The sequence below is a fragment of the Cryptomeria japonica genome, chromosome 8 (assembly GCF_030272615.1).
Source record: "Cryptomeria japonica chromosome 8, Sugi_1.0, whole genome shotgun sequence".
Taxonomy (NCBI): Eukaryota; Viridiplantae; Streptophyta; class Pinopsida; order Cupressales; family Cupressaceae; genus Cryptomeria; species Cryptomeria japonica.
In genome coordinates this window covers 584590968-584603139 of record NC_081412.1, presented here as the reverse complement: position 1 = coordinate 584603139, position 12172 = coordinate 584590968, and positions in this window count along the sequence as shown.

Genomic DNA, 12172 nt, shown 5'->3' with positions numbered 1-12172 from the left:
GATTAGATCACATGTGCAAAATATTAACCCTCAAAGTTGCCTCCTCTCGAAATTCTCAACATGCTACTTGAGAAACCCTAAAAAATTTCATTTTGAATGGGCTTTGAAAAGTGATCAAATGATGAGCTGTGTAGCTACAAACTGGGAATGCGGTAGATAAATATAGAAAATCATGAGGTACAACCACTTTGAATTACAAGTCAACTAGTAGTGAAATAAAAATTCACAAAGGTAGCTACAAAGTGTTGTTTGACACAGTCCAGTTTGCAAAATTGAACTTTTTGCAAATATAATCAACTTTGAAAATTGGGCAGATGGATTCATGGGGGCTATGCCACTTGGCATGGGGCTTCAAAAATTAGCAGAGAATCATGGACAATGATCAACTGGGCTTGACAATCAAATGGTACAAAGATAGAATGCCTCAAATAGGGCCTACTCATAAAGGTGCAATATGTGCAAACAACAATCTTAACTTCTGTACCTGCAAAGGATACTTCAAAACACATAAAATCTGATCATAGGAAGTTGCAAATAGAATCATAGCATCTCTGAAAGGTGCACAACACTTCCCTGAGGGGATTTCCCATGACAATTCATAAGTAAAAAAATATGAGCTAACAAATTCAGCTACCACGACTTGTTCTAAAAGGCAATTCTGAATGCAATTTACAAATTTTGAACCCAGGTCCTCAAAATTGTGCATAATTTGGAGGTCCCAACAAAGTATTCAATGATACTATTACAGTGTCAGTTATTGGATTTTATTTTAATCCACAATATTGGTTTTATAGAAGAATTGTTGTTACAATGATGAGTATGCATTCCATAAGGTAGTTTGGGGGTTTTTTTTATAAAGTTGTATGAAACACAATGCTTTGAAAATATTTGCAATATATATTGTAAAATATTGAAGTATAATATTATATTTACATTTGACGAACTCATTGTACAACAATTACTTAATCTTGCAATATTTATTGTGTGCAAACATTTTTTCATCAAAGTTGAGGTCAAGGTTTGATTTCTATTTGATACATTCTATGCAACATGGTATAAGAGAAAGTGTATTCCCAAGAGAATGTTAAATATAGTCCAAAAAAATGGTGGAGTCCATGTTGAACTAAATGGAGTGGGAGGTTGTAATCCATAGAATTGGAGAGCATTTGGAAGTATAAGAGGGTGGTACATTCTAATTTTAGGTCGTCAATATTTTCAATACTTAGAGATCAAAATCAAAGTGGGTCACAATGGTAAAGGAATATTTTCAATCTACATGGTCCTATCAATAGTTTTCTACTCTTGGTCTTTGTAATTAACCAATGCTCTTTTTCCAACAAGAATCTTATGTATACAACTTTTACAATGTGAAATTTGGTCATCGTAGATTTTAGAGTGTATGAAAGGGATTCTTAGTTTCTCCATTCTTTCTTCATATAGAGAAGCAAGAAAAAGGTTTTTTTCCGAACTAGGAAATAATCCTTGGTCCAAATACTACCTTGTCGGTCGATTTGTTTTAATAAGTCCTATGAAAGCCTCTAAGAGAATTTTGGCGCAAATCAAATAGTCTTCTGACCACAAAACAATGGACATGAGTTAATGGAATCCAAGCAAAGTAATGTTTCCTAATTAGCAACACTTTTAAAGTGGACGCAAGCATCTTCTACATTAACTCAATGAATTTGTGTCCTACTCCTCTTTACTTGGTTCAACAAACAAAAACTATCAAATCAAACCACTTTAAGACACATATGATTAGAACTGGAATTAAGGATTATCTAGCATGTAAAATTGTAATTTGGGAAGTTCACAAAATCAAAGAAACTGCAATTATTTTTTATGTGTAAAATTATTGAACGTATTTAATATAAATAATCTTATGATATTGTGTAAATAATCTGATAGCAATATCATAGTTTGACTTGTTGTGGAAAATACCTTCTACCTATAAATAATCTTCTATATTATCCTCAATCATTACTAACATACAATATTCTAATAGATTGAAACATTTTTTTTAATATATGATATTTGTTTCTAAATTATTTTTATTTATAATCATTCTATTTTGAAGATTTATGTCTCCCACTATTCTAAATAAGAACCTTATAATCAGTCACTAAATAATTAAAATATTTTAATTAAATTATTAAATAAAATTAATGTAAAAAAATCAACAATATGTGTTCTAAATTTTTGAAGTTTTTTTAAGAGTAAAATTTAATAACTTATTTTATATTAATTGTTTATTGAATAAAAAATTAATAAAAAATGAGTTATTAAATTTTACTCTTAAAAAAACTTCAAAAATTTAGAACACATATTGTCTTCGCCTTTCCAACTCTCCAATCATTAAGATACTCCTTAGTAAAGAGGAATTTAACAGAATGGAACATAACAATCGACTCAACTTTTGAAAAAAAATAATAAAAAATAATCAATTATTTCCAAATTGTTTAATTCAACGGATGTGTATTTAGATACCAATATTTCTAATTAAGGGGCAAAATAACTTTCGCGTGAGGCATTCACTTTCCATGAGCTTAACAAATTGGATGAATTGAATCGAGTCATCACGCAAACATTCTGAGGGATATTCTCTTTTTAACTATTTAAAGATTGATAGTCATAGTTGAATAGCATAACAAAATAAATATTGAGTGTTGGTTTATTCGTTTTAGCCCACTTTTTGGTTATGCATGTTTAAATATTACACGGGTATTGGTTAGCGATGGAAATAGATAAGTTGCTAAATATCTACATGGTAAGAGATGTACTATATTATTGCTCAAGTGTTATAGGTGGTATTGAAAAATTCTAAATTATGGGTTTGTGTTTTAATGTTGGACTTGAAATCTATTAAAGTGTGTGAACAGTTAGGTTGATTTTATGTCATGTCATTTGATCCTTGTTATAACAGTTTGATATGATAATCCAAATCGTGATATTAGTTGGAGTCTTTGCATTCCTTTGATATTTGCATAATATTGTCATCAAAGGAGATCTTTTGTCAGTTATCAACTAAATATATTGATACTTCCTTTGATTTCAAGTAGTTCCAAGGATTTTCTCATGTTATTTTGAATTTTGATCATATATCTTTGAGATGTAATTTCAGCCATTGAATTGCAATGGACTTTGGTGTCTTGTGTCTATAAAAGAACCATTAATCTTCCATTTTAAGGGACTAACAATTGTTAATAACTGAAAGAGAAAACAATGAAAAATTATCATCATTCTATTTCTTCATGTTATCCTCTCACTTAGACTGGTAAATTTTGTTCATGTACATTTGTAGATTTGTTATTGTGATGTGAATCGATTTATATATGATCTTGCAAATCTCCAGTGAACTGTAAATACTTTCAATACTATGAAATATCATAACATTACACCATTATTTGAGTATGATATGATTGCTTTTGTTATTTGAAAGTTTGAAATTTGCACATGTATATATGTAACTGTGAATAATTGTAGAGAAATATAAAGTGGTTATGATTTTGAATTGTTGTTCAATTGCAACATGTGTCTATTTGTTGAATCTTTATGAATATTAGATTACAAAGTATTTTCTCTCATCTTTTTACTTTTCATTTTCTTTATCCTTTTTAGAAAGTTCATTGTAGCATTCATAATCTTTACAAATCACTTCAAATTATGTTTGATCTATATTAGTGAGGATACAATTTTGTTAGTGCATGTAAATTCTCCATAAATTAATTTTATCTTAGACTCTCAAACCATAATTGCTTTTTGCTAAATAGTATGAACAAACCTCTAAGCGAGCTTGTATGTCAATCCCTAACAATCGAAATCTTGGAGTTCTTATGTTTTATTATAGATATAATTTTATTTCAAGAGAGAGGATTTGTTGTAAATTTAATCTAAGTTGATTGTGATTGAAAATAATAACAATATAAGTAACACTAGAAAGAGGGTCAAGCATACAAAAGGGAGCCGAGAATAATTTACCTTTGATCATATATCTAATGACTTTAAAATGGAGATTTCTATATTGATAGACAATAGAAGAATCAAATGAAGTCCAAGAATTAGAATAATTTTATTACAAGTTATTCCAAGGAGAACAAATCCGATCGCAAATCTTGTACCTATGGCTATTCTTTGGTAATGGTACTTTGCCTAATCCATTTAGCATTATTTATCGTGACCTTTTAAATAATGCAAAGAATTTATGCTTGGAGTACAATCTGTATAGAAATGTAGAAGATTACCTTCGTGGATGTCTGTTTTAGAGCCAATATACCACACAAATACTTGTTCTTGTACACTATTGGAGAAGAAGCATAAGATTAGTACATTAACTTGCTGAACAATTTTACTGTAAGTTGGCACCTAATGCAAAAAGCATTTCGGGTAAATTTCAAGTACTTGCGGGTGCAATGACACTATATTACCACTTCATTGATATCAAAAAAGGTGAACGAGAGTTTATCACTACCTTTATTTGAGTTGAAAAGTCTTGTTCAAGTTTTTAAGCTCATTTTGTTGTAAATGGAAATGCAATGCTCTTAGTTTTTTATGCATCATTATATCCTTTGACATCTATGTTCCTCAAAAAATTCATTCCTATTATAAACACTGAAAATTGTCCTATGTCTTCAACAACACATTTCACTAATCTTTTTCGTCTAAACTGATTAAATAATTTTAATTATATAATTATTACTAACAATCATCTTCTAATTTCCTATAATTAAATAATTCTTACTTATTTAATTATTGTTTTACTAAACCATTAGTTAAATAATCTTCATTATTTAATTAATATTCATCATTGTCTCTTTCTAATCAATTAATCTTGATCTTAATCGACTAATCCTAACTATTCCTCTTTGATTAAATAATTTATTTAAATATTTAAACCCTTTGTAAAGTACAAATATTAGGGTTTCCACCATTAGAGGTAGAAGACCGGTACTTTTTTCTTGGGGACCTAATATATTAAAAAGAGGGTTGAATCCAATAGATTTAGTCATGAACCAATAAGGATGAGGAATCAAAATATTGATTGGATTCAAGGGCTTAATTCTTTTGCCCTCTTTTATGAGTTGAATTGCTAAAATTAGGGTAAAATGTTGAAAATAAGAGTAAAAATGTAGAAACTATAGGAGTTGAGAAAATACAACACCACAGGAGCCCAAATAATCTCTACAAGCTAAAAAACCTGTTACAAGGATAAGCAATGAAGCAAATAACAAAAGGAAAGAATACACAGGAAAAATATGCTCCAAAAGATGAGAGCTCGATAATCTCCAAAATGTATTGTCAATAATAATCCTTCTTCATATAATGAAAAGAAAGAACTCAACCTTTAATAGGTCAAGAAACCCTAAAAGGGAAAACCTAGGTTTGCAGATAATAATTAATTATATGCACCTAAAGTTAGCTTAAGTGTAAAATAGATAAAGGGAACTTAAATAATTAAACAAATAATGTTTAATTAAACAAGTAAATACCCGAATACTCTAACACCCCCCCCTTAAGCTAGACTTAGGGAGAAGCTAAAACCTAGAATAGCTAATTAAAGCAATAAAGATGGGTCCCAACAACAAGGCCTAATCAGGTAACCAAATATAATGAAATCTCTATGAACTGGAGAAATAGAGAAAACCACGTGGGAACAAAACTCTACTCCAAAAAGAGATGGAAAAGAATATCACTGAAGCATGAAGAACCTGCAAAATCTGTCGAAGAATAACTGCTAATCTAAAGAACATCCACTGAACTAGAACATGAATAGTTAGAGAAGACTGTAATCTGCATGAGTGCCCTCAAATGACACTACTCGAATTAGGAGGCAAACAAGGAAAAAACCACTGAAATTGAAGATATAGATGGCATGAAAAACCAAAGCCTGAAGAGTTGATCAATCGAACCATGAAAAAAGTAGAACCAATAGGATAAACCTCCCCATAATGCGGAAGTGGGAGAGGGACAAGAACATTAAAAAGGACTACCAAAAAAAACTGCATGACAAAGAACCAAGAACATCAAAGGTGCTAAGACACATAATCATGAGGTGAATGTCATGGAAGGAACACTCACTAGACAAAGGAAGATGGCAAACAATAGGCAAACATCAACCCCTCATGGCACTTGATCAATAGTGCATGTACAACAAGACACAAGATATGCAAAATTCTAAGTAAACAATGCATGATGGCACTTTATCTTAGTGCGTTTGCATAAATACAAGCTACAATGATAAGAATACTAGAAAAAGAAATGTGAACCAAAATAGAGACACCCTACTTAGAGAAGAGATCCTAGGACCCGAAACAACCACGATATCCACCAGAGTGCTGAAAAGAAAAAAATAGAATAAAATATGCATGGAGCAAAATCTAGAAATAAAACTCAGATGGCTGGAAAGTACACATCAGACGTTTTCCAAAAATATAAAGTTTCCAAAAAACGGAGGTCGGATGCTCATTCTATGGCTCCTAGAGTGCAAAAACTAGACCTCACTTTGATTGTAAAAAAACATAGTCAAACAAAAAAATTGGAAAAAATTACCAACACCATGAAGTCGGCCTCAGAACCAGCTTTCCGACGCCTATTCATTTTTTAAAAAATGACTCTGTATGCCCAAGATAGAGCCAAAAAACGGAGTCTGGTGGCTTGTTTGGGCAGAGGTGGCCAAGGAGTGGTGCTCCGGTGGTGGCCCGGTGGCTTGGCAGTGTCTCCCTGGTAGCTAGGTGATGGTTCTGGGCAGCAGCAGCTAGAGGTGAGTGGAGGCTGGGGTGCAAGGAGGTTTCCGGTGGGAGCAAGGGAGGTTTCTAGCGAGGGCCAGGGAGGAGGCCGTGGGCTACAGGCGGTGGCCGGGGAGCTAGGGGTCGCAGGTGGCAAGGGCCGCAGGGAGCGGAGGCTGGGGGCTGCAGGCGATGATAGGCCGATCAGGTGGCAGGAGGCTGGGGGGGATGGGAAGCTAGGGGCCGCAGGCAGTGAAAGATTGCAGTGGTCGGCGGAAGAAGCAGGGTCTCCAAAGGGGGTTGGAAGGTGGTCGGGTCTGCGGGAGCAAAAGTCGGGGCCTGAAGAACAGCTATGGGCACCAGGGAAAAACTGTCAGTGGGGGCCAAGGGAGGTGCAGGGTTTGAGCTTGCAGGGCACGTCCATACTGATAGCGGTAGGGGCAGGGGCCCCATGGTACCCTGCGTACCATGGGAACCCCCCCCGAAATTTTTTGCAAAAAGAAACTTTTAAAATGAAAAAAAACCTTTTTCGCCTTTAGTTTTTGATGATTTTTTTATACACTTTTTTCAAAAAATCAACAAATCAGCTTGCATGCCACAAATAGGCAAAAAAAAATTGAATTTTTTTCTCGAACTACGTGCCAAGGTCGTACAACCTGGATCAAGAGAAAAAGTACTCCCAAAGGCTCAGCAACCAAAATAGGTCAAATTTTAGATGACCATAAGGGTTTTTGGGCCTTCTGAGCATGATGGTGAGGTTCGTTTAGGCCCAAAGTGCTCAGAAAAAAGGTCAAACCCTAGGTACATAAGAAAATTCTGAAACCCCAGATCTACTTCCAAAGCAAAAATTCTCAAAAGAAGAAAAGGTAGCTACAGATCTAAAGCTCTGATACTATATAGGAGTTGAGAAAATACAACACCATAGGAGCCCAAATAATCTTTGCACGCTGAAAAACTTGTTACAAGAAGAAGCAATGAAGCAAATGATAGAAGGAAAGGATACATAGGAAAAATATGCTCCAAAAGATGAGAGCTCAATAATCTCCAAAATGTATTGTCAATAATAATCCTTCTTCATACAATGAAAAGAAAGAACTCAACCTTTAATAAGTCAAGAAACCTTAAAAGGGAAAACCTAGGTTTGCACATAATAATTAATTAAAATAATTAATTATCTGCACCTAAAGTTAGCTTAAGTGTAAAAGAGATAAAGGGAACTTAAATAATTAAACAAATAATGTTTAATTAATCAAGTAAATACCCGAATACTCTAACACCCCCCGTTAAGCTATACTTAGGGAGAAGCTAAAACCTAGAACAACTAATTAAAGCAATAAAGATGGGTCCCTGCAATAAGGCCTGATCAGGTTCCCAACTAAAATGAAATCTCTATGCACTGGAGAAATAGAGAAAACAACGTGGGAACAAAACTCTACTCCAAAAAGAGATGGAAAAGAATATCACTGAAGCATGAAGAACCTACAAAATCTATCGAAGAATAACTGCTAATCTGAAGAACATCCACTAAACTAGAACATGACCATGTAGAGAAGACTGTAATCTGCATGAGTGCCCTCAAATGACACTACTCGAATCAGGAGGCAAACAAGGCAAAAACAACTAAAATCAAAGATACAGACGGCATGAGAAACCAAAGCCTGAAGAGCTGATCAATCGAACCACAGAAGCAGTAGAACCAACAAGATAAACCTCCCCATATTGCAGAAGTGGGAGAGGGACAGGAACACTGAAAAGGACTGCCAAAACAGCTACATGACGAAGAACCAAGAACATCAAAGGTGCTGAGACACATAATCATGAGGTGAATGTCGTGGAAGGAACACTCATTAGACAAAAGGAAGATGGCAAACAACAGGCAAACATCAACCCCCTCATGGCACTTGATCAATAGTGCATGTACAATAAGACACAAGATATGCAAGATTTCAAGTAAACAATGCATGATGGCACTTTATCTTAGTGCGTTTGCATAAATACAAGCTACGATGATAAGAATATTAGAAAAAGAAATGTGAACCAAAATAGAGACACCCTACTCAGAGAAGAGATCCCAAGACCTGAAACAACCACGATATCCACCAGAGTGCTGAAAAGAAAAAAACTAAATAAAATATGCATGGTGCAGAATCTGGAAATAAAACTTAGATGGCTAGAAAGTACACAGCACACGTTTTCTGAAAATATAAAGTCTTCAAAAAATAGAGGTCGGATGCTCATTCTATGGCTCCCGAAGTGCAAAAACTAGACCTTACTTTGACTGTAAAGAAACATAGTCAAATAGCAAAATTGGAAAAAATTACTAACACCATGAAGTCAGCCTCAGAACCAACTTTTCGACGCCTATTCATTTTCAAAAAAATGACTCTGTATGCCCAAGATAGAGCCAAAAAATCAAAACCCCCCTTGAAAAAGCCAAAAAGGGGAGTCTAGTGGCTTGTTTGGGTACAGGTGGCTAGGGATTGGTGCTCCAGTGGCGGCCCAGTGGCTCGGCAGTGTCTCCCCGATAGCTAGGCGGTGGTTTTGGGTAGCGGTAGCTGGAGGTGAGTGGAGGCCGGGGTGCAAGGAGGTTTCCGATGGGGGCCAGGGAGGAGGCCGGGGGCTGCAGGTGGTGGCGGGAGGTCGGGTGGTGACTGAGGAGATGGGGGCCACAAGGAGAGGAGGCCAAGAGCTGCAAGCGGCGACAGGCCGGTCGGGCAATAGGAGGTCGAGTGGCAGATGGGAAGCTAGGGGCCGCAAGCGGCGGAAGATTGCAGTGGCCAGCGAGAGCAGCAGGGTCACCGAATGGGGATGGAAGGTGGTCAGGCTAGCAGGAGCAGAAGCCGAGGCTTGAAGAACGGCTATGGGTGCCAAGGAAAAACTACTGGTAGTGGCCAGGGGAAGCGCGGGGTTTGAGCCTGCAGGGTGCGTCCGTACTGACAGCGGCAGGGGCAGGGGCCCCATGGTACCCTGCGTACCATGGGAACCCCCCCCTGAAATTTTTTGCAAAAACAAACTTTAAAAAAAAAAAAAAACCTTCTTCGCCTTTAGTTTTTGATGATTATTTTATATATATTTTTCAAAAAATCAACAAATTGGCTTGGATGCCGCAATTAGGCCAAAAAAAATTTGACTTTTTTCCTCGAACTGTGTGCCAAGGTCGTACGACCTGGATCTAGAGAAAAAATACTCCCAAAGGCACAGGAACCAAAATAGGTCAAATTTTATATGATCATAGGGATTTCTGGGCCTTCTGAGCATGATGGTGAGGTTTGTTTAGGCCCAAAGTGCTCAAAAAAAAAGGTCAAACCCTAGGTACATAAAAAATTGCTGAAACCCCAGATCTGCTTCCAACGCAAAAATTCTCAAAACAAGAACAGGTAGCTAGAGATATGGAGCTCTAATACCATATACGAGTTGAGAAAATACAAAACCACAGGAGCCCAAATAATCTCTGCAAGCTAAAAAATATGTTACAAGTAGAAGCAATGAAGCAAATGACTGAAGGAAAGAATACATACGAAAAATATGCTCCAAAAGATGAGAGCTCACTTATCTCCAAAATGTATTGTCAATAATAATCCTTCTTCATACAATGAAAAGAAACAACTCAATCTTTAATAGGTCAAGAAAACCTAAAAGGGAAAACCTAGGTTTGCACATAATAATTAATGAAAATAATTAATTATATGCACCTAAAGTTAGCTTAAGTGTAAAATAGATAAAGGGAACTTAAATAATTAAACAAATAATGTTTAAATAATCAATTAAATACTTGAATACTCTAACACCCCCCATTAAGCTAGACTTAGGGAGAAGCTAAAACCTAGAACAGCTAATTAAAGCAATAAAGATGGGTCTCGGTAACAAGGCCTGATCAGGTACCCAAATACAATGAAATCTCTATGAACTGGAGAAATAGAGAAAACCACCTGGGAACAAAACTCTACTCCAAAAATAGATGGAAAAGAATATCACTGAAGAATGAAGAACCTGCAAAATCTATTGAAGAATAACTACTAATTCGAAGAACATCCACCAAACTAGAACATGACTAGGTAGAGAAGACTGTAATCTACATGAGTGCCCTCAAATGACACTACTCGAATCAGGAAGCAAACAAGGCAAAAACAACTAAAATCAAAGATACAGATGGCATGAGAAACCAAAGCCTGAAGAGCTGATCGATCAAACCATGGAAGCAGTAGAACCAATAGGATAAACCTCCTCATAATACGGAAGTGGGAGAGGGACAAGAACATTGAAAAGGACTGTCAAAATAACTGCATGATGAAGAACCAAGAACATCAAAGGTGCTAAGACACATAATCATGAGGTGAATGTCATGGAAGAAACACTCACTAGATAAAGAAAGATGGCAAGCAACAAGCAAACATCAACCCCCTCATGGCACTTGATCAATAGTGCATGTACAACAAGACACAAGATATGCAAGATTCCAAGTAAACAATGCATGATGACACTTTATCTTAGTGTCTTTGCATAAATACAAGCTACAATGATAAGAATACTGGAAAAAGAAATGTGAACCAAAATAGAGACACCCTACTCAGAGAAGAGATCCTAGGACCTGAAACAACCACGATACCCACCAAAGTGCTGAAAAGAAAACAACTGAATAAAATATGCATGGAGCAGAATCTGGAAATAAAACTTGGATGGCTGGAAAGTACATAGCAGAAATTTTTCTAAAATATAAAGTTTTCAGAAAACAGAGGTTGGATGCTCATTCTATGGCTCCCAGAGTGCAAAAACTAGACCTCACTTTGACTGTAAAAAAACACAGTCAAACAACAAAATAAGAAAAAATTACCAACACCATGAAGTTGGCCTCGGAACCAGCTTTCTGACACCTATTCATTTTCTGGTGGCTTGTTTGGGTGGAGGTGGCTAGGGAACGGCACTCCGGTGGCGGCCCAGTGGCTCGACGGTGTCTCCCCGGTAGCTAGGTGGTAGTTCTGGGCAGCGATGGTTTGGGTGTAAGGAGATTTCCGATGGGAGTGAGGGAGGTTTCCGGCGGAGGCCAGGGAGGAGGCCAAGGGCTGTAGGCGGCGGCTGGAGGCTAAGCGGCGGTCAGGGAGTTGCGGGCAATAGGTGGTGGGGGAAGCAGGGAGCGGAGGCCGAGGGCTGCAGGTGGCGGCAGGAGGTCAGGCGGTGGACGGGAAGCTAGGGGCCGCAAGCGATGGAAGATTGTAGTGGCCAGCGGGAGCTGCAGGGTCGTCGAAGGGGGCTGGAAGGCGGTCGAGTCGGCGGGAGCGGAAGCCGGGGCCTGAAGAATAGCTGTGGGTGCTGGGGAAAAACTGTCAGCAGCGGCCAAGGGAGGCGTGGGGTCCGAGCCTACAGGGCACGTTCGTATTGACAGTGGTAGGGGCAGGGGCCCCATGGTACCCTGCATACCATGGGAACCCCCCCACCAAATTTTTTTGCGAAAACAA